Here is a 22,372-nt window from a genome sequence, read left to right as displayed (position 1 = left end):
AAGATGATCAGAGGTCACGCGATCAATTTGCTTCATGTCTTTGACGTGCCTCAAAGATTCAAAGTCATGAGCCTCATAGTGGAAACAATCAAAAGGACTACAGCAGATCAGAAGAGGAGCTGTGGATATGCCCCTCAGATTCAGGAGCTCATCAACTCCAAGATGGGCACGGGCGTATATTTATTGGATAAGGAACACCTGCCCATCCGTCCAAACTTCGAAGATAATCAAGTGATCATGACTGAGAATGAGCCATCATCTGCCCAAGCACAAGCCAAGAAGGAGAAGGCGAAGAAGGAGAAAGCTGGCAGGATGCGCACTCAAGAGGAGGCATCTGAATACTTCCTAAAGACCAAACAAGAGCAGCTTGGTTACCTGATTGCGTCCACCCTGCGGATTGAGCAAGGACTAGCCACCCTAACTCAGAACCAGGCAAGCTTAGAGAGGATCATGGAACAAAGGTTCTATGACTTGGACATCAAGGTGACAGAGATACAGACTGCCGTGGAGCAGCTCCAGGATGACATGAATGAGAGGAGAGGCAGGACTACGACTGATGCCTTTGCCAGGGTGCCACGAGGTCCGAGGTCGTCTGCAGTGCCAGTTGCTGACACCAGAGCCACCACGTCTGCACCAGCTACAGCCTCAGTTCCACCAGCTACAGCCTCAGTTCCACCAGCTCCAGCGTCCACTTCAGCCTCGACTCCGACCACGTCTACTGAAGGATTCGTCCTTGGAGTGCTCCGGACTCCACCACCACCTGAAGATCAAGCCTGAGTGTCGACTTAGCACTATGCATTTTCTAGGAACTTTTTGGTAACTTGTTTCCAAAGGGGGAGAAAATGTATAGATCATAGGCTTCAAGAGAGAGTGTTGCTTTTATTCTCTCTTGTTTTATTTGGTGGTTTTTCGAACTTCATTTGCTTGTGTGTGAGATACTACGCCCTTATCTGTGTGAGACATCGATGATCATGTGTTTGATCATAAGCTACACTTAATGTTTGCTTAATATTATCATTCTATCCATCTTACGTGATCACCCACTATTCTTGGTGATGAGTGCATGTATTTCATTCTTATCATTTTTTAGCGCTCCACCAAGATGTATGTGACATGGAAGAGTAACCCATGACTCTCATTCCTTGTGCATTTGCAGTCCAAAGCAAATTCTAAATATGCACAAATTTAGGGGGAGCTCTTACTTGTCACATACTTCTCAAAGCGACGATGTATTTCATGATTATTATAATTTGTCGAAGCTTTGATCTATATGTTGTCATCAATTACCAAAAAGGGGGAGATTGAAAGTGCAACTATCCCTAGGTGGTTTTGGTAATTCATAACAACATATAGCTCATTGAGCTAATGCTATTCCAAGATGATTATTTCAGGAAAGCTCAATGATTGGCATGGCATGGATGTGAAAGTGGAACCCTCAAAATGCTAAGGACAAAGAATTGGCTCAAGCTCAAAAGTTCAAGACTCTTCATTTTATATTTTAGTGATCCAAGATCACATTGAGTCTTTAGGAAAAGCCAATACAATCAAGGAGGGATGAGGTGTTGCTTAATGAGCCTCTTGCTTTATGTGCTTGGTGATATGCTCCAAAATCCTCAACCACTTTTCCATAGCCACAAATGACCTAAACTCTAAGCCAAACTCGGTCATACCGATTGTTTCAATCCGGCGCCACCGAGTTTCACTTGTCATTTGCCACTGCCAAACCCTAGCAATTCGGTCCTACTGATAAGGATCTCGGTCTCACCGAGATGGGATTGCAAACTCTCTGTTTCCCTTTCGTAACTTTTCGGTCTCACCGAAAGAGCGAATCGGTCCCACCGAGATTGCAATGTAAACTCTCTGTTTCCTTTTTGTAACATTTCGGTCTCACCGAAAGAGCAAATCGGTCCCACCGAGTTTACCTGACCAACTCTCTGGTTAGCTTATTACCAAACCCGGTCTCACCGAGTTTGTGTAATCGGTCTCACCGAGATTACGTTATGCCCAAACCCTAACCGAATCGGTCCTACCGAGTTGCATGTCAGTCCCACCGAAATTCCTAACGGTCACTAGGTTTACTATTTCGGTCCGACCAAGTTTTCTGATTCGGTCCCACCGAGATTGGTAAATTGTGTGTAACGGTTGGATTTTGTGTGGAGGCTATATATACCCCTCCACCTCCTCTTCATTCATGGAGAGAGCAATCAGAACACATACACCATTCCAACTCATATGTTCTGAGAAAGAACCACCTACTCATTTGTTGAGACCAAGATATTCCATTCCTACCATATGAATCTTGATCTCTAGCCTTCCCCAAGTTGCTTTCCACTCAAATCTTCTTTCCACCAGATCCAAATCCTATGAGAGAGAGTTGAGTGTTGGGGAGACTATCATTTGAAGCACAAGAGCAAGGAGTTCATCATCAACACACCATTTGTTACTTCTTGGAGAGTGGTGTCTCCTAGATTGGCTAGGTGTCACTTGGGAGCCTCCGACAAGATTGTGGAGTTGAACCAAGGAGTTTGTAAGGGCAAGGAGATCGCCTACTTCGTGAAGATCTACCGCTAGTGAGGCAAGTCCTTCGTGGGCGATGGCCATGGTGGGATAGACAAGGTTGCTTCTTCGTGGACCCTTCGTGGGTTGAGCCCTCCGTGGACTCGCGCGACCGTTACCCTTCGTGGGTTGAAGTCTCCATCAACGTGGATGTAGGATAGCACCACCTATCCGAACCACGGGAAAAACATCCGTGTCTCCAATAGCGTTTGAATTCTCCAAACCCTTCCCTTTATATTATTGCAAGTTGCATGCTTTACTTTCCGCTGCCAATATACTCTTTGCATGCTTGCTTGAATTGTGTGATGATTGCTTGACTTGTCCTAAGATAGCTAAAATCTGCCAAGAACTAAAATTGGGAAAAGGTTAAGTTTTTATTTGGTCAAGTAGTCTAATCACCCCCCCCCCTCTAGACATACTTTCGATCCTACATAGACACACCAAAATCCTCAAGTAGCCACCGTAACCAGATCACCTTAGTCGTCAGCATAGCCATGGCGCGCAACTCAGCCTCTGTACTCGAGCGAGAAACTGCAGTCTGTTTCTTGGTCTTCCAGGCAATAAGAGAGCCATCAAGAAAGACACAATAAGCAGACAGCGAGCGTCGATCAGAGGGATCACTAGCCCAGATAGCATGAGAGTAGGCCTGGAGCTCAACAGAGCTGGAGCGGGGAAAGAAAAGGCGCTGAGAGATCGTGCCAGGAAGATATCGTAGAACACGGAGGAGATGACTATAGTGGACAGAGGTGGGGGCTGAAACGAACTGCCTCAGAATGTGGATAGGATAGGAGATGTCACGACGCGTAACAGCAAGATAGACAAGACTACCAACAAGGTGACGGTAGCGAGTGGGATTAGGAAGAGGTTCACCATCAGAGGCACGAAGCTGAACGATGAGCTCCATGGGAGTCACAACTGTGCGCTCATCGCCGAGAGCAGCGCGAGCAAGAAGATCCTCAATATATTTTTCTTGGAAGATGTAGAAGCCAGCAGAGGTAGAGGAGATCTCAATCCCAAGAAAATAGCAAAGTGGACCAAGATCAGTCATAAGAAACTGGTCGCGAAGGCGAGCCTTAACAAAGGCAATGTAATCAGAGTCGTCACCAGTGATGATCATGCGAACAAACAACGCGGGATCAGATCACTGGGCAAGAAACCAGCGGCGGTCACCACAGAGGCGAAACGCTCAAACCAGGCGCGAGGGGCCTGTTTGAGACCATAGAGGGAGCGGCGAAGTCTACACACCATACCATCAGGAGCATAGTATCCCGGTGGTGGCTGCATATAAACCTCCTCACGTAACTCGCCATTGAGAAAAGTGTTCTGAACATCATGTTGAGAGATAGACCACTGACGAATAGAAGCCACAGCAAGAAGAGTGCGGACAGTGGTCATGTGGGCCACAGAAGTGAATGTCTCATCTTAATCGCGCCCCTACTCCTGTTGAAAACCATGGGCAACAAGACGAGCTTTGTAGCGCTCAAGAGAACCATCGAAGCGAGACTTAATCTTGTAGACCCACTTGCAGGTGATGGGACGGACACCGGAAGGAAGGGGAACCAAATCCCATGTGCCAGAGCATTCAAGAGCAGCAAGCTCTTCGGCCATTGCAAGATGCCATTCAGGCTGAGTCATGGCAGTTCGATAGGAAGTGGGCTCAGCAATAACAGAGAGACCGTACCTATCAGGGGAGTAGCGATCAGGCGGGGGGCGAGGCCTAGCATGAAGGTTGTGAACCGGGGAGGCATGAGAGGAGGTGCACCAGAGGTGGAAGGCTCGTCAGAGGAGACATCCTCAGTACGAGATCGACGAGTATAGTGGAGAGGAAACGGTGAGAGAGGGCGACGGACTGGAGATGATGGTGGAGAGGTGGAGGAGGATGGAGAAGACGGGGTCGGTGGGGAATGAGAAGGAATGAGAGGTGCCGGAGGAAGAGGTGACACATGAGGCACATAGCAGGGTGTGTCGGGAAGGAGAAGGAAAGAAAGGTCGTCCACAGAGATACTCGAGGAAGAAGAACGTGGGTAGTAAGAACGAGACTCGTCAAACGTCACATCACGCGAGATGTGCAAGCGATGACCCACAGGGTCCCAACATTGATAGCCCTTGTACTCATCACTGTAGCCAAGGAAAACACACTCAACCGACTGAGCAGTCAATTTGGTGCGTTCTCGGGGGGCAAGGAGAACATAGCACACACATCCAAACATACGAAGAGCTGAGTAGTCAGGAGAGAGACCAGTGAGACACTCCATAGGAATACCACCCTGCAGAGCAGTCGATGGCTGAATGTTGATGAGATAGGTGGATGCGGAAACAGCCTCAGCCCAAAAATGGGGTGGAAGGTAAGCAGAAATCATCAGCGCACGAGCCGTCTCAAGCAAATGACGATGCTTTCGTTCGGCAACGCCATTCTGAGCATGAGCACCAGGACAAGAGAACTGGGCAAGAGTACCCTCTTCCGCGAGAAAACCACGCAATAGCTGAGAGATATACTCTCCAGCGGAGTCAGCACGAAAATTATGAACTAAGTCAAAAGGACGCTGGGTGCGAACCATGGCAGCAAAACGTTTGTATATAGGGAGAACCTCGCTACGAGATTTCATGAAGTAGAGCCAAGTGTAGCGAGAGATATCATCAATAAACAAAACATAGTAGCGATGACCACCTTTCGAATCAAAGGGAGCAGGACCCCAGCCATCAGAATGAACTAAATCAAAAGGATGCTGAGATACGGACTCACTAGTAGGGTAAGGTAACTGAGTCTGTTTGCCAAGTCTGCAACCATTACAATATAAGGAGACATCTCCAGATACAGACCCTAAGAGGCCCTGACGAACTAAAGAAGACAAGCGAGAGCCACAGATGTGACCAAGGCGATGATGCCACTGCTGGAAAGACGCACACGAAGAGGCAGCAAGAGCATGAGAGCTGGCAGAAGTTGTTGGGGAACGTAGTAATTCCAAAAAAAAATCTACGCACACGCAAGATCATGGTGATGCATAGCAACGAGAGGGGAGAGTGTTGTCCACGTACCCTCGTAGACCGAAAGCGGAAGCGTTATAACAACGAGGTTGATGTAGTCGTACGTCTTCACGGCCCGACCGATCAAGCACCGAAACTACGGCACCTCTGAGTTCTAGCACACGTTCAGCTCGATGACGATCCCCGGACTCCGATCCAGCAAAGTGTCGGGGAAGAGTTCCGTCAGCACGACGGCGTGGTGACGATCTTGATGTTCTACCATCGCAGGGCTTCGCCTAAGCACCACTACAATATTATCGAGGATTATGGTGGAGGGGGGCACCGCACACGGCTAAGAGATCTCAAGGATAAATTGTTGTGTCTAGAGGTGCCCCCTGCCCCCGTATATAAAGGAGCAAGGGAGGAGGCGGCCGTCCTAGGAGGAGGGCGCGCCAAGGGGGGAGTCCTACTCCCACCGGGAGTAGGACTCCTCCTTCCCTTGTTGGAGTAGGAGAGAAGGAAAGAGGGGGAGAGGAACAAGGAAAAGGGGGCTGCACCCCTTGTCCAATTCGGGCCAGAGGGGGGGCGCGCGCCTCCTTCCTTTTGGCCTCTCTCCTCTATTCCCGTATGGCCCAATAAGGCCCATATACTCCCCGGCGAATTCCCGTAACTCTCCGGTACTCCGAAAAATACCCGAATCACTCAGAACCTTTCCGATGTCCGAATATGGTCGTCCAATATATCAATCTTTACGTCTCGACCATTTCGAGACTCCTCGTCATGTCCCCGATCTCATCCGGGACTCCGAACTCCTTCGGTACATCAAAACTCATAAACTCATAATATAACTGTCATCGAAACCTTAAGCGTGCGGACCCTACGGGTTCGAGAACAATGTAGACATGACCGAGACACGTCTCCGGTCAATAACCAATAGCAGAACCTGGATGCTCATATTGGCTCCCACATATTCTACGAAGATCTTTATCGGTCAAACCGCATAACAACATACGTTGTTCCCTTTGTCATCGGTATGTTACTTGCCCGAGATTCGATCGTCGGTATCTTAATACCTAGTTCAATCTCATTACCGGCAAGTCTCTTTACTCGTTCTGTAATACATCATCTCGCAACTAACTCATTAGTTGCAATGCTTGCAAGGCTTATGTGATGTGCATTACCAAGAGGGCCCAGAGATACCTCTCTGACAATCGGAGTGACAAATCCTAATCTCGAAATACGCCAACCCAACATGTACCTTTGGAGACACTTGTAGAGCTCCTTTATAATCACCCAGTTACGTTGTGACGTTTGGTAGCACACAAAGTGTTCCTCCGGCAAACGGGAGTTGCATAATCTCATAGTCATAGGAACATGTATAAGTCATGAAGAAAGCAATAGCAACATACTAAACGATCAAGTGCTAAGCTAACGAAATGGGTCAAGTCAATCACATCATTCTCCTAATGATGTTATCCCATTAATCAAATGGCAACTCATGTCTATGGCTAGGAAACATAACCATCTTTGATCAACGAGCTAGTCAAGTAGAGGCATACTAGTGACACTCTTTTTGTCTATGTATTCACACATGTATTATGTTTCCGGTTAATACAATTCTAGCATGAATAATAAACATTTATCATGAAATAAGGAAATAAATAATAACTTTATTATTGCCTCTAGGGCATATTTCCATCAGTCTCCCACTTGCACTAGAGTCAATAATCTAGATCACATCGCCATGTGATTTAACATCAATAGTTCACATCATCATGTGATTAACACCCATAGTTCACATCGTTATGTGACCAACACTCAAAGGGTTTACTAGAGTCAGTAATCTAGTTCACATCTCTATGTGATTAACACCCAAAGAGTACTAAGGTGTGATCATGTTTTGCTTGTGAGAGAAGCTTAGTCAACGGGTCTGCCAAAATTCAGATCCGTATGTATTTTGCAAATTTCTATGTCTACAATGCTCTGCACGGAGCTACTTTAGCTAATTGCTCCCACTTTCAATATGTATCTAGATTGAGACTTAGAGTCATCTAGATTAGTGTCAAAACTTGCATCGACGTAACCTTTTACGACGAACCTTTTTGTCACGCCCATAATCAAGAAACATTTCCTTATTCCATTAAGGATAATTTTGACCGATGTCCAGTGATCTACTCCTAGATCACTATTGTACTCCCTTGCCAAAATCAGTGTAGGGTATACAATAGATCTGGTACATAGCATGGCATACTTTATAGAACCTATGGCTGAGGCATAGGAAATGACTTTCATTCTCTTTCTATCTTCTGCCGTGGTCGGGCTTTGAGTCTTACTCAATTTCACACCTTGTAACACAGGCAAGAACTCTTTGTTTGACTGTTCCATTTTGAACTACTTCAAAATCTTGTCAAGCATTGTACTCATTGAAAAAACTTATCAAGCGTCTTGATCTATCTCTGTAGATCTTGATGCTCAATATGTAAGTAGCTTCACCGAGGTCCTTCTTTTAAAAAAAAAACTCCTTTCAAACACTCCTTTATGCTTTGCAGAATAATTCTACATTATTTCCGATCAACAATATGTCATTCACATATACTTATCAGAAATGTTGTAGTGCTCCCGCTCACTTTCTTGTAAATACAGGCTTCACCGCAAGTCTGTATAAAACTATATCCTTTGATCAACTTATCAAAGCATATATTCCAACTCCGAGATGCTTGCACTAGTCCATAGATGGATCGCTGGAGCTTGCATATTTTGTTAGCACCTTTAGGATTGACAAAACCTTCTGGTTGAATCATATACAACTCTTCTTTAATAAATCCATTAAGGAATGCAGTTTTGTTTATCCATTTGCCAGATTTCATAAAATGCGGCAATTGCTAACATGATTCGGACAGACTTAAGCATAGATACGAGTGAGAAACTCTCATCGTACTCAACACCTTGAGTTTTGTCAAAAACCTTTTTCGACAAGTCTAGCTTTGTAGGTAGTACCACTACTATCAACGTCCGTATTCCTCTTGAAGATCCACTTATATTATATGGCTTGCCGATCATTGGGAAAGTCAACCAAAGTCCATACTTTGTTCTCATATATGGATCCTATCTCAGATTTCATGGCCTCAAACCATTTCGCGGAATCTGGGCTCATCATCGCTTCCTCATAGTTCGCAAGTTTGTCATGGTCTAGTAACATGACTTCCAGAACAGGATTACCGTACCACTCTGGTGCGGATCTCACTCTGGTTTACCTACGAGATTCGGTAGTAACTTGATCTGAAGTTACATGATCATCATCATTAGCTTCCTCACTAATTGGTGTAGTAATCACAGGAATGGATTTCTGTGATGAACTACTTTCCAATAAGGGAGAAGGTACAATTACCTTATCAAGTTCTACTTTCCTCCCACTCACTTCTTTCAAGAGAAACTCCTTCTCTAGAAAGGATCCATTCTTGGCAACGAATGTCTTGCATTCGGATCTATGATAGAAGGTGTACCCAACATTTTGGATATCCTATGAAGACGCACTTCTCCGATTTGGGTTCAAGCTTATCATGTTGAAACTTTTTGACATAAGCATCACAACCCAAACTTTAAGAAACGGCAACTTTGGTTTCTTGCTAAATCATAATTCATACGGTGTCGTCTCAACGGACTTAGATGGTGCCCCTTTTTAATGTGAATGCAGCTATCTCTAATGCATAACCCCAAAACGATAGTGGTAGATTGGTAAGAAACATCATAGATCGCACAATATCTAATAAAGTACGGTTACGACGTTCGTACACACCATTACACTGTGGTGTTCCAGGTGGCGTGAGTAGTGAAAGTATTTCATATTGTTTTAACTGAAGGCCAAACTCGTAACTCAAATATTTTACCTCTGCGATCATATCGTAGAAACTTTTATTTTCTTGTTACGATGATTCTTTACTTCACTCTGAAATTCTTTGAACTTTTCAAACGTTTCAGACTTATGTTTCATCAAGTAGATATACCCATATCTGCTCAAATCATCTGTGAAGGTCAGAAAATAATGACACTTGTAGCGAGCCTTAATATTCATCGGACCACATACATTAGTATGTATGATTTCCAACAAATCTGTTGCTCGCTCCATTGTTCCGGAGAACGGAGTTTTAGTCATCTTGCCCGCAAGCATCAAGTGATTCATAATCAAGTGATTCCAAAATCCCATCAGCATGGAGTTTCTTCATGCGCTTTACACCAATATGACCTAAACGGCAGTGGCACAAATAAGTTGCACTATCATTATTAACTTTGCATCTTTTGTCTTCAATATTATGAATATGTATATCACTACGATCGAGATCCAACAAACCATTTTCGTTGGGTGTGTAACCATATAAGGTTTTATTCATCTAAACAGAACAACAATTATTCTCTAACTTAAATGAATAACCGTATTGCAATAAACATGATCAAATCATATTCATGCTCAACGCAAACACCAAATAACACTTATTTAGGTTCAACACTAATCCCGAAAGTATAGGGAGTGTGCGATGATGATCATATCAATCTTGGAACCACTTCCAACACACATCGTCACTTCACCCTTAACTAGTCTTTGTTCATTCTGTAACTCCTGTTTCGAGTTACTAATTTTTAGCAACCGAACAAGTATCAAATACCCAGGGGCTACTATAAACACTAGTAAGGTACACATCAATAACATGTATATCAAATATAGCTTGTTCACTTTGCCATCCTTCTTATCCGCCAAATACTTGGGGTGGTTCCGCTTCTAGTGACCAGTCCCTTTGCAGTAGAAGCACTTAGTCTCAGGCTTAGGTCCAGACTTGGGCTTCTTCACTTGAGCAGTAACTTGCTTGTCGTTCTTCTTGAAGTTCCCCTTCTTCCCTTTGCCCTTTCTCTTGAAACTAGTGGTCTTGTCAACCATCAGCACTTGATGTTTTTCTTGATTTCTACCTTCACCGATTTTAGCATCGCGAAGAGCTTGGGAATTGTTTTCTTCATCCCTTGCATATTATAGTTCATCACGAAGTTCTACTAACTTGGTGATGGTGACTAGAGAATTCTATCAATCACTATTTTATCTGGAAGATTAACTCCCACTTGATTCAAGCGATTGTAGTACCCAGACAATCTGAGCACATGCTCACTGCTTGAGCTATTCTCCTCCATCTTTTAGCTATAGAACTTGTTGGAGACTTCATATCTCTCAACTTGGGTATTTGCTTGAAATATTAACTTCAACTCCTGGAACATCTCATATGGTCCATGACGTTCAAAACGTCTTTGAAGTCCCGATTCTAAGCCATTAAGCATGGTGCACTAAACTATCAAGTAGTCATCATATTGAGCTAGCCAAACGTTCATAACGTCTGCATTTGCTCCTGCAATAGGTCTGTCACCTAGCAGTGCATCAAGGACATAATTCTTCTGTGCAGCAATGAGGATAAACCTCAGATCACGGATCCAATCGGCATCTTTTCTACTAACATCTTTCAACATAGTTTTTCTCTAGGAACATATCAAAATAAACATAGGGAAGCAACAACGCGAGCTATTGATCTACAACATAGATATGCTAATACTACCAGGACTAAGTTCATGATAAATTAAAGTTCAATTAATCATATTACTTAAGAACTCCCACTTAGATAGACATCCCTCTAATCCTCTAAGTGATAACGTGATCCATATCAACTAAACCATGTCCAATCATCACGTGAGATGGAGTAGTTTCAATGGTGAACATCACTATGTTGATCATATCTACTATATGATTCACGCTCGACCTTTCAGTCTCAGTGTTCCGAGGCCATATTTGTTATATGCTAGGCTCGTCAAGTTTAACCTGAGTATTCCGCGTGCGCAACTGTTTTGCACCCGTTGTATTTAAACGTAGAGCCTGTCACACCCGATCATCACGTGGTGTCTCAGCACGAAGAACTTTCGCAACGGTGCATACTCAGGGAGAACACTTATACCTTGATAATTTAGTGAGAGATCATCTTATAAAGCTACCGCCGAACTAAGCAAAATAAGATGTATAAAAGATAAACATCACATGCAATCATAATATGTGACATGATATGGCCATCATCATCTTGTGCCTTTGATCTCCATCTCCAAAGCATCGTCATGATCTCCATCGTCACCGGCATGACACCATGATCTCCATCATCTTGATCTATATCAATGTGTCGTCACATAGCCGTCTCGCCAATTATTGCTCTTGCAACTATTGCTATCGCATAGCGATAAAGTAAAGCAATTATTTGGCGCTTGCATCTTATGCAATAAAGAGACAACCATAAGGCTTTTGCCAGTTGCCGATAACTTCAACAAAACATGACCATCTTATACAAAAACTTATAACTCATCACGTCTTGACCATATCACATCACAACATGCCCTGCAAAAACAAGTTAGACGTCCTCTACTTTGTTGTTGCATGTTTTACGTGGCTGCTACGGGCTGAGCAAGAACCATTCTTACCTACGCATCAAAACAACAATGATAGTTTGTCAAGTTGGTGCTGTTTTAACCTTCGCAAGGACCGGGCGTAGCCACACTCGGTTCAACTAAATTTGGAGAAACTGACACCCGCTAGTCACCTGTGTGCATAGCACGGCGGTAAAACCAGTCTCGCGTAAGTGTACGCGCAATGTCGGTCCGGGCCGCTTCATCCAACAATACCGCCGAACCAAAGTATGACATGCTGGTAAGCAGTATGACTTATATCGCCCACAACTCACTTGTGTTCTACTCGTGCAAATAACATCAACACATAAAACCTAGGCTCGGATGCCACTGTTGGGGAATGTAGTAATTTCAAAAAAAATTCCTACGCACACACAAGATCATGGTGATGCATAGCAACGAGAGGGGAGAGTGTTGTCCACGTACCCTCGTAGACCGAAAGTGGAAGCGTTATAACAACGCGGTTGATGTAGTCGTACGTCTTCACGGCCCGACCGATCAAGCACCGAAACTACGGCACCTTCGAGTTCTAGCACACGTTCAGCTCGATGACGATCCCCGGACTCCGATCCAGCAAAGTGTCGGGGAAGAGTTCCGTCAGCACGACGGCGTGGTGACGATCTTGATGTTCTACCGTCGCAGGGCTTCGCCTAAGCACCGCTACAATATTATCGAGGATTATGGTGGAGGGGGGCACCGCACATGGCTAAGAGATCTCAAGGATCAATTGTTGTGTCTAGAGGAGCCCCCCTGCCCCCGTATGTAAAGGAGCAAGGGAGGAGGCGGCCGGCCTAGGAGGAGGGCGCGCCAAGGGGGGATTCCTACTCCCACCGGGAGTAGGACTCCTCCTTCCCTTGTTGGAGTAGGAGAGAAGGAAAGAGGGGGAGAGGAACAAGGAAAAGGGGCTGCACCCCTTGTCCAATTCGGACCAGAGGGGGGGCGCGTGCCTCCTTCCTTTTAGCCTCTCTCCTCTATTCCCGTATGGCCCAATAAGGCCCATATACTCCCCGGCGAATTCCCGTAACTCTCCGGTACTCCGAAAAATACCCGAATCACTCGGAACCTTTCCGATGTCCGAATATGGTCGTCCAATATATCGATCTTTACGTCTCGACCATTTCGAGACTCCTCGTCATGTCCCCGATCTCATCCGGGACTCCGAACTCCTTCGGTACATCAAAACTCATAAACTCATAATATAACTGTCATCGAAACCTTAAGCGTGCAGACCCTACGGGTTCGAGAACAATGTAGACATGACCGAGACACGTCTCCGGTAAATAACCAATAACGGAACCTGGATGCTCATATTGGCTCCCACATATTCTACGAAGATCTTTATCGGTCAAACCGCATAACAACATATGTTGTTCCCTTTGTCATCGGTATGTTACTTGCCCGAGATTCGATCGTCGGTATCTTAATACCTAGTTCAATCTCGTTACCGGCAAGTCTCTTTACTCGTTCTGTAATACATCATCTCGCAACTAACTCATTAGTTGCAATGCTTGCAAGGCTTATGTGATGTGCATTACCGAGAGGGCCCAGAGATACCTCTCCGACAATCGGAGTGACAAATCCTAATCTCGAAATACGCCAACCCAACATGTACCTTTGGAGACACTTGTAGAGCTCCTTTATAATCACCCAGTTACGTTGTGACCTTTGGTAGCATACAAAGTGTTCCTCCGGCAAACGGGAGTTGCATAATCTCATAGTCATAGGAACATGTATAAGTCATGAAGAAAGCAATAGCAACATACTAAACGATCAAGTGCTAAGCTAACGAAATGGGTCAAGTCAATCACATCATTCTCCTAATGATGTGATCCCATTAATCAAATGGCAACTCATGTCTATGGCTAGGAAACATAACCATCTTTGATCAACGAGCTAGTCAAGTAGAGGCATACTAGTGACACTCTTTTTGTCTATGTATTCACACATGCATTATGTTTCCGGTTAATACAATTCTAGCATGAATAATAAACATTTATCATGAAATAAGGAAATAAATAATAACTTTATTATTGCCTCTAGGGCATATTTCCTTTAGAAGTGGTGGCAGCGGAAGGAACACAAAGCCAGTCAACCTCCCAAAGGCCCTCTGACTCACGGCGCCGGGGGCCAGCACCAACCAAAGCCTTGGTGCAACGATCCTGAATGGAGCAAGTGTCAGTATCAAGAATGACACGACAACCAGAATTAGTAAGTTGGGCCGCAGAAAAAAGATTCATGGTAAGGCGAGGAACATGTGAAACACTTGGAACATAAAAAGATGGAGTGGAAAGAATACGACGACTAGCAACAGGAAGAGGTGTGCCATCGGCGGTAAGAACATTAACAGGCGAATCAAGAGGTCGGAGAGAAGACAGCGCGGAGGAATCAGAAGACATATGAAAGGAGCTCCAGAATCCAGAACCCATGAAGATGTACCTGACTGTGAAGATGCCGGCGATGGTGAAGAAGGGGAAGCAGTCACAGCTGCAGTGGAACCAGTCGATGAGGAGCCGGAGGAAGCAAGTAGACGCTTGAGGCGTACAATGTCCTGGTCAGTGAGTGGCGGAGTCGAGCAAGACACGGGAGTCCCGTTGGAAGAGGAGCGCCTCTGGTCTCGCTCTTCTGGCGACAATCAGACTCTGGGTGACCTGACCGAGAGCAGTAACCACAGAAAATGTCACGACGCGACGTGCCCTTCTCAGCATAAGGAGGACGGCTCACCCCCCTGGAGGAGTAGGCAGGAGCGGCGGAGCGGTGAGGCGAGCAGACGACACAGGAGCTCGGGCAGCCAAATACTGACGGAACCAGAAGCAACCCAGCAGAGCGAAGGCGGGTCTCCTCAGCACGAAGCTCGGCAAGGACCTCCGAGATAGGAACACGACCACGAGCAAGCAGATGCGCCCATCAAGGCTCAAACTCAGACCGGAGACGAGATAAAAACTCATGAACCCTCTGAAACTCCAGATCAGACCGGGTAGTCTGACAGCAACGGCAGGTGCCACAAAAAACTATCCGAAGAGAGTCAAGCTGGCGCTAGATGGCAGAGCACTGTGAATAGAACTCATCAACAGAAGGATCACCTTGCTAGAGTGCGTGCTCCTGATGCACCACAGAGAGGTAGAGAGCATCACCAGAGGGCTGATAGCGCTGACAGAGGTAAGACCACATCGCTGCAACTGTGCCAAGTCCCATGAACTCCGAAGCAAACTGAGGGAGGACACTCGCAGTGAGAACAGCAGCAGCTCGAGCATCCTCATTGCACCACTGAGTGTAAGCAGATAGGTCATCACGGCACACAGAAAGAGCATCTGAATAAGCAGATACCTGCTGATCATAGACATCAACCGCAGCATCATCTAGGGCCTTGGCGGCATCCCTGTCAGCCTGAGAAGCATCAACAGCAAGGACCGGCGGCACGGGTGGAATTGGGGCCACTAGCGCAATAGGACATGGCGGACAGGGGACCTCGCCAGAGAGAACACCCCACAGAAGAAGTCCACGCACATGGATGCGCATGAAGCCCACAAACTCAGCATAGTTGATGCCATCAAAGATCACCGAACAGCGAGGAACAGCCACATAGCCCGAAGATGACATGCTGAGATATCCCTCTTTTTTTTGGTCAACGGATCTGGATCGGGGGATAAGGCTCACCCGCTCGAGCCAGGACCCCCGATTCTGGATCGAGGGAGATGGGCAGACGCTCACCAGCGGCGGAAACGCTTGCGGGATCGATCCAAACTGGATCGAGATTCAGCAGCGCCCGCAGCAGCCTGGATCGATCCCCAGATTGGATCGAGAGCCGGCAGGGCCAGAAGCGCCCGCAGCAGCGGGATGAGAGGGCCGGCCGGGAGGAACGGCTGGGCCAGCAGCTCCCGCGGCTGCCGGACAAGGCAGCGGCCGCAGCCGGGGGAGACGGGACGAGGGGGAGGCCGGACAGAGTAGCGGGCGAGCGGAACGGCGCTCGGACGGGGCGACGAGACGGGACAACGGCCGGACGGAGCGGCGGCCGGACAAGGTGGCCGGGTGAGACGGTGGCCGGTCCGGAGAGACGACGGCCGGACGGCCGGAGACGAGCAGGCTAGGAACGAGGCGCACGGAGTTGCATCGTGCGGGAGGGAGGGGCTAGCCTGGCATCTGATACCATGTTGGATAATCAGCAACCACTTTCACAGGAGGGCCAAAGGCCAATATATATACATGCGTGTGGTAAAGTGCAAGAGACCCCTTATATAATGGGGATAAACCAAAAAGGGGTATACACATCTAACAAAAATAACATGGTGAGATAAAATATACATGTGAAGATGACTAAAAGAAAATGTTTCTGCCTCCTATAGCTATCACAAGAGAAGTGTACAAAATGACTCGCGCTTACCTTAATGAGTTTCCTCAAGGTGAAACAATTAAAGCTAGTAAAATGGATGTACACTTGTATTCCTTCTACATTACCTTAACCATCAAAATTACTTGGAAATATTTATTGTGATCTAGTTTTTTGTGATTCCATCAAGACTCCTGCATAAGCTACTCGTAGTGTGCAAGATATATTTTTCTTACCAATCTCTTTCTATTAAATGGCAATTGAAACAAACTGGCTTAGCTTTCTCACAAGCACACGAAAATAAACACTACTCAACCATGTAACCAAGAATTACCAATTGCAATAATGAACGATTAAGCATTAGACAGGTTGTTGTCTTCGTCACCGTCGTCCTTCCAGTGGCGGACGACTACCCAGGGGTTGTGATAGCCTTGATTGGCCGCCATTGTGCGCTCGTGGCGGAGCCGCTCCGCCTCGCGTAGTCGGCTACGTCCGGCTCGCGACGACTCTCGGGCGCAGACTCCAGCCCACGCTGCCCGTTCTTGGCCTTGCCCTTGCCGGCGAGAACAAGGATTGCGCGCTCAGACTAGGTCAACTTATCTTGTAGAGCTCGTCGTTGATCCGGCACCAACAGTGGGAGGTCGTCTGTGTGGTGGTCCAGGATCAATCCTCGGCACAGACCAGCACGACGTCCGGGTTGGCGAGCACCCAGTCCGGCGCCACATCCGACTTGGCGAAGGCAGAGCGGCGTGCCACATTGCCCCTCTCCCGGCGGTCCTCCTCAAAGGCCGCCTTGTCGATCACCATCTCAGCGCACAAACAGAAGGCACCGCTGCCGCGTCCGAGGTAGTAAAGGAGGTGGCACACACGTTGGTGATTGTTGGGGAGGTATCCTCCTTCACGACGGCTATCACCTATCAGGCTATGTCTATGTGCCATCTAGGCAGGGATGGTGGTGCCACCTCCTTGCCTCGGCCGAAACAGGGCGATGAGGCGCGGATTAGGACGAGGTGCCCGTACTGGCTGCGTGGCGAGAAGGGCGCCTCATGGCGTCGACGCTGGCTCCTTGACGTGGCGGTGAGGGCGGCATCCGACAACGGTCAAGCAACAACCGCTCAAGCCGGCGCGCGTACTCCTCGTCCGTCAGTGCGGTTGCTGCTGCTCCTTGTTGTCGTCAGAGATCACCACCTCCTCCTTGACCGTGGACGCCGACGGACTAGTGGACGCCGATGGGCCCGGAGACCATCGGTTGAGGTGCCACAACTTGGACGGCCCCAAAGATCCACCTGCCGACGTCGAGAACCACTCGGAGCCGCCGGCTCCTTGATGCGGTGACGCGGCGGTGAGGGCGGCACCAAACCACGGTCGAACAACGACCGCTCAAGCAGCAGCTCAAGCTGGCGCGCGTACTCCTTGTCCGTTAGTGTGGTTGATGCTGCTCCTTGTTGTCATCGGAGATCACCACCCCTCCTTGACCGTGGCCGTCAATGGACTGGTAGACGCCAATGGGCCCAGAGACCATCGACAGAGGTGCCACGTGTTGGATAAATTATGCATCTCTGGGATGCCATTAGCAGGAACTGATTGCATCTAGATCACCTAAAAGCATGAACAGAGAAGGGTTTAGGGGATCATTACATGTCACGGCAGTGGACATGATCGCCTGCTTGGTGCAGGCTTGATGCAGGGGTGATGTAGTCGAGGTAGCAGTCCTCCTCAACGTCCTGATGCCCTCAGGACGCCACCGGCACTGCCCAGGGACAGCAGCGGCGGCTGGAGTAGGTCTTCCCGTCGCTGCAGCGCTCCCCCCGATCGGATGGGGTGAGAGAATATCAGGAGGGGAGTGAAACCGTACGAAAATTGTGATTGCGCAGCCTGCCAACCCTCTCCCGTGCCCCCTTTTATGTAGCGCTGGCGACAGGGGACCTAAACCATCAGTTGGTTTGGGTGCCCCCGATCAGGGCGCCTTAGTTGGGATAAAAAGCCCACGTACGTTGGTGCGTGGGGCCTTTTTCTTTAACGTTATCTTCCCTTTTTTCTGTTAGACTAATATATCTAACTGGCCTGTTAAGCCGTCAGATCAAAACCAACATTCTCCCCCTTGATCGTTAGGCTTAACTTCATTCGCCCATTCTACATAGGAATGATGTACCAAAGTGAGGTGTTACAACAGCTCGATACACCATGGAACCTCAACACTTATAGCACACCCGCCTATTTCGAAATGGAAAACATTTTGCTAATTGGGGAGTGGTTCATTTTAATGGTCCTCTTATTCCAGAATCAAAAGGCTTCCAGTAGTCCCATGCCGGCAACATGCTCACGAAAAATACTGGGTGGTAAGCCTTTTGTTAGCGGATCCGCAAGCATATGCTTCGTTCTTATGTGTTTAACATCAACTGTTTGATCCTGGATTCTATCTTTCACAACACGATACTTTATGTCAATGTGTCTGGCAGCATCACTTGACCTGTTGTTACTCGTATAGAAAACTGCGGGTTCATTATCGCAGTATAATAAAATTGGTTTAGATATGCTGTCAACCACTTTAAGTCCGGGACTAAAATTCTTTAGCCATACAGCCTGCCCAGTGGCCTCATAACATGCTACAAATTCTGCTTGCATCGTAGATCCAGCAGTTAATGTTTGTTTGGAGCTTTTCCACGATATAGCTCCTCCCACGAGTGTGAATATATAACCTGACGTGGATCTCTTACTATCCACACACCCGGCAAAATCAGAGTATGAATAACCAACAATTTTTAGGTTATTAGTTCTTTTATATGTAAGCATGAAATCCTTAGTTCCTTGCATATAACACAAGACTTTCTTTGCGGCCTTCCAGTGGTCCGGTCCTGGATTTGATTGGTATCTGCCAAGCATCCCGGTTACAAAACATAAATCTGGGCGTGTACACACTTGAGCATACATGATGCTTCCGACAGCTGAAGCAAAAAGAACCGACTTCATCTGATCAGTTTCACATTGGTTCCTCAGACATTGAAATGTCCCAAACTTATCGCCCTTAACTATAGGAGCAGGTGAGGGTGAGCACTTATGCATATTGAATTTTTTTTCAGTACTCTATCAAAGTATGCCTTTTGAGATAGTCCTAACGTTCCTCTGGACCTATCTCGATGAATCTCGATGCCGAGGACATACGAGGCTTCACCAAGATCTTTCATATCAAAACTGGATGACAGAAAATTCTTGGTCTCATGCAGCATATCCTTATCGCTACATGCCAACAATATGTCATCAACGTATAGGACTAAAAATGTGAACCTACTGCCTTTAAACTTAATGTATATGCAGTTGTCCACAACATTTTCGGTGAAACCAAAAGTTTTGATAATTGTATCAAACTTGAGGTACCACTCTCTTGAAGCTTGCTTCAAGCCATAAATCGATTTCTTTAGACGACATGCCAAATGTTCCTTCCCTTCCACAACAAAGCCTTCTGGCTGAGCCATGTAAACGTTTTCTTTTAAGTCACCATTTAGAAATGTCGTTTTAACATCCATTTGGTGTAGTTCTAGGTCGTAATGAGCTACTAATGCCATTATGATTCTGAAAGAATCCTTGGTTGACACAGGAGAGAAGGTTTGCTTATAATCAATGCCTTCTCTCTGTGTATACCCTTTTGCCACTAGCCTTGCTTTGAACCGTTCGACATTCCCTTTGGAATCATACTTGGTTTTGTAGACCCACTTGCAGCCTACTTTCTTAGCTCCATCGGGAACTTCTACTAAGTCCCATACGTCGTTTAAGCCCATAGATTTCAACTCGTCTTCCATGGCAACCAACCATTTCGATGAATTTTCGCTTTTAATGGCCTCCTTATAAGAGGTTGGATCCTCCACCTTTCCTAGATCATTCATATCCTCAATCATGAAAGTGATATAGTCGTCTGATATGGCTTTGTTCCTCTCACGCCGTGGTCTACCCACAGGAGGAGGTGGTGGTGGTACATCATCATTTTGTGAATCATTATTTTCCTGGTGGTCCTCATTTGTGTCTGGATTTTCATTATTAGTCCCCGGATCACCATTTGACTGAGAAACTGAACCATGAGATTCAGGATCATCAGTTGTCACATTTCTTCGTATTGGAAAAACAATCTCTTGGATAATCGGGGATGGTGCACAAACCCGCTTCTCCTCAAGATCGATCTCCCTTAACTTAGTGACCTTATTATCCTCAAAAAATACCGCTTGTCTAGTCTCCACAAACCTGGTGGTATGACTTGGACAATAAAAACGATATCCCTTTCCCCTATGAGGGTATCCAACGAAGAAACAGCTAACTGTTTTTGGATCCAATTTCTTAAGTTGTGGATTGAAAACTTTAGCTTCAGCAGGGCAACCCCACACCCATAAGTAATTCAATCTCGGTTTCTTTCCCGCCCACATCTCGTAAGGTGTGTTCGGTGCTGACTTAGTTGGAGCAAAATTTAGTATGTGTGCAGCTGTCTTTAATGCCTCTATCCAAAGGCTTACTCGTAAACTCGAGTGACTAAGCATGATTCGCACCATATCCATAAGGGTGCGGTTGCAACGCTCGGCCACACCATTTTGTTGTGGTTCACCAGGCATTGAGTATTGAGCAATGATTCCATTTTCAGATAAGAACTTGGCAAAAGGTCCAGGAATCTGCCCATAAGGAGCATGCCTACCATAATACTCTCCCCCGCGATCAGACCGTACAACTTTGATTTTTGCGTTCAGTTGATTTTCAACCTCCGCTTTATAGACTTTGAATTTCTCCAAAGCATCCGATCGGTCACGTATGGGATAAATATATCCATAGCGGGAAAAGTCGTATGTGAATGTAATGAATGAATCAAAACCATCTACAGACTTAACATTAAGGGGTCCACATATGTCGGTGTGAATTAATTCTAAAACCCCTATGGCTCTTACTGCTCCTTTCTTAATTGTTTTTGCGAATTTTCCTTTAATGCAGTCGACACATTTGTCTGCATCTGAGAAATCTAATGAGAGGAGTATTTCATTTTTAACTAAGCGTTCCATTCTCCCCCTCGAAATGTGGCCCAAACGACAATGCCACAATTTCGAAGAATTACTAACTCCTTTCCAGTTCTTCTCAACATTAATTTCATCACTCACATGCATAACTGAATCATTATTAAGAGATAACATGTATAGTTGGCCTCGTTTAACACCGATGCCTACATTCTTATTACATTTGATCAAAGCAAATTGTTTCTTGCCAAAATGGCACTCATACATATCATCATCTAAACGAGAAACTGAAATCAAATTCCTACTTAAGGTAGGCACATAAATAACATTATTCAATCTAAGAGTGTGGCCAGTGTGTAGCTCCAACGTGAGAGATCCCACAGCTTCAACATCGGCCTCAACTCCGTTCGCAACCTTAAGCTTTCTTGTTCCTCCTCTTATAGTTTGGATCGTATCGAATCCCTGCATAGAGTTAGCAACGTGAGTGGTTTCCCCTGAATCAATCCACCATGACTTTATAGAAAAATCGACATAAAGAGATTCATCTACAAAAGTAATTTCATCAATACCTCTTTTGTTCATCCATTTTAGAAAGCCTGGGCAGTCCCTTTGATAGTGTCCCTCCTCTTTGCAGAAGTTACAAGCATTTTCTCCAGCAGTGGAGCTGTTAGGAGCAGAAGAAGAACTGCCGGCTTCTTTACCCTTGAATGCCTTAGGGTTGAATGGCTTAGTGCCTTCTTTCTTGACTTGCTTTTTCTGAGGCTTGGGAAAACCGTGCCCGTCATGCTTTCTCTTGTTAGAGCCAACATGAAAAACATGGTCTTTCTTCTGCCTCATGATCCTCTCTTCCTCCTGGACGATCCTTGCGGTCATCTCAGAGAGTGGCCATTTTTCCTTTAGAGAGTTATAGTTGACCTTAAATTGTTCAAACTCTTCTGGAAGAGACTCAAGAATAATTATGACAAGAAGGGCTTCACTTAAAGAACACTCCAAAGCCTTAAGTTTGGTGAAAGCATTTACCACCCTCAATATGTGTTGCCTAACGTTTCCGTCAATAGTGTAT

The sequence above is a fragment of the Triticum urartu genome, chromosome 7, assembly GCF_003073215.2.
Source record: "Triticum urartu cultivar G1812 chromosome 7, Tu2.1, whole genome shotgun sequence".
Classification (NCBI taxonomy): Eukaryota; Viridiplantae; Streptophyta; class Magnoliopsida; order Poales; family Poaceae; genus Triticum; species Triticum urartu.
Note: the sequence above shows the minus strand (reverse complement) of the source record.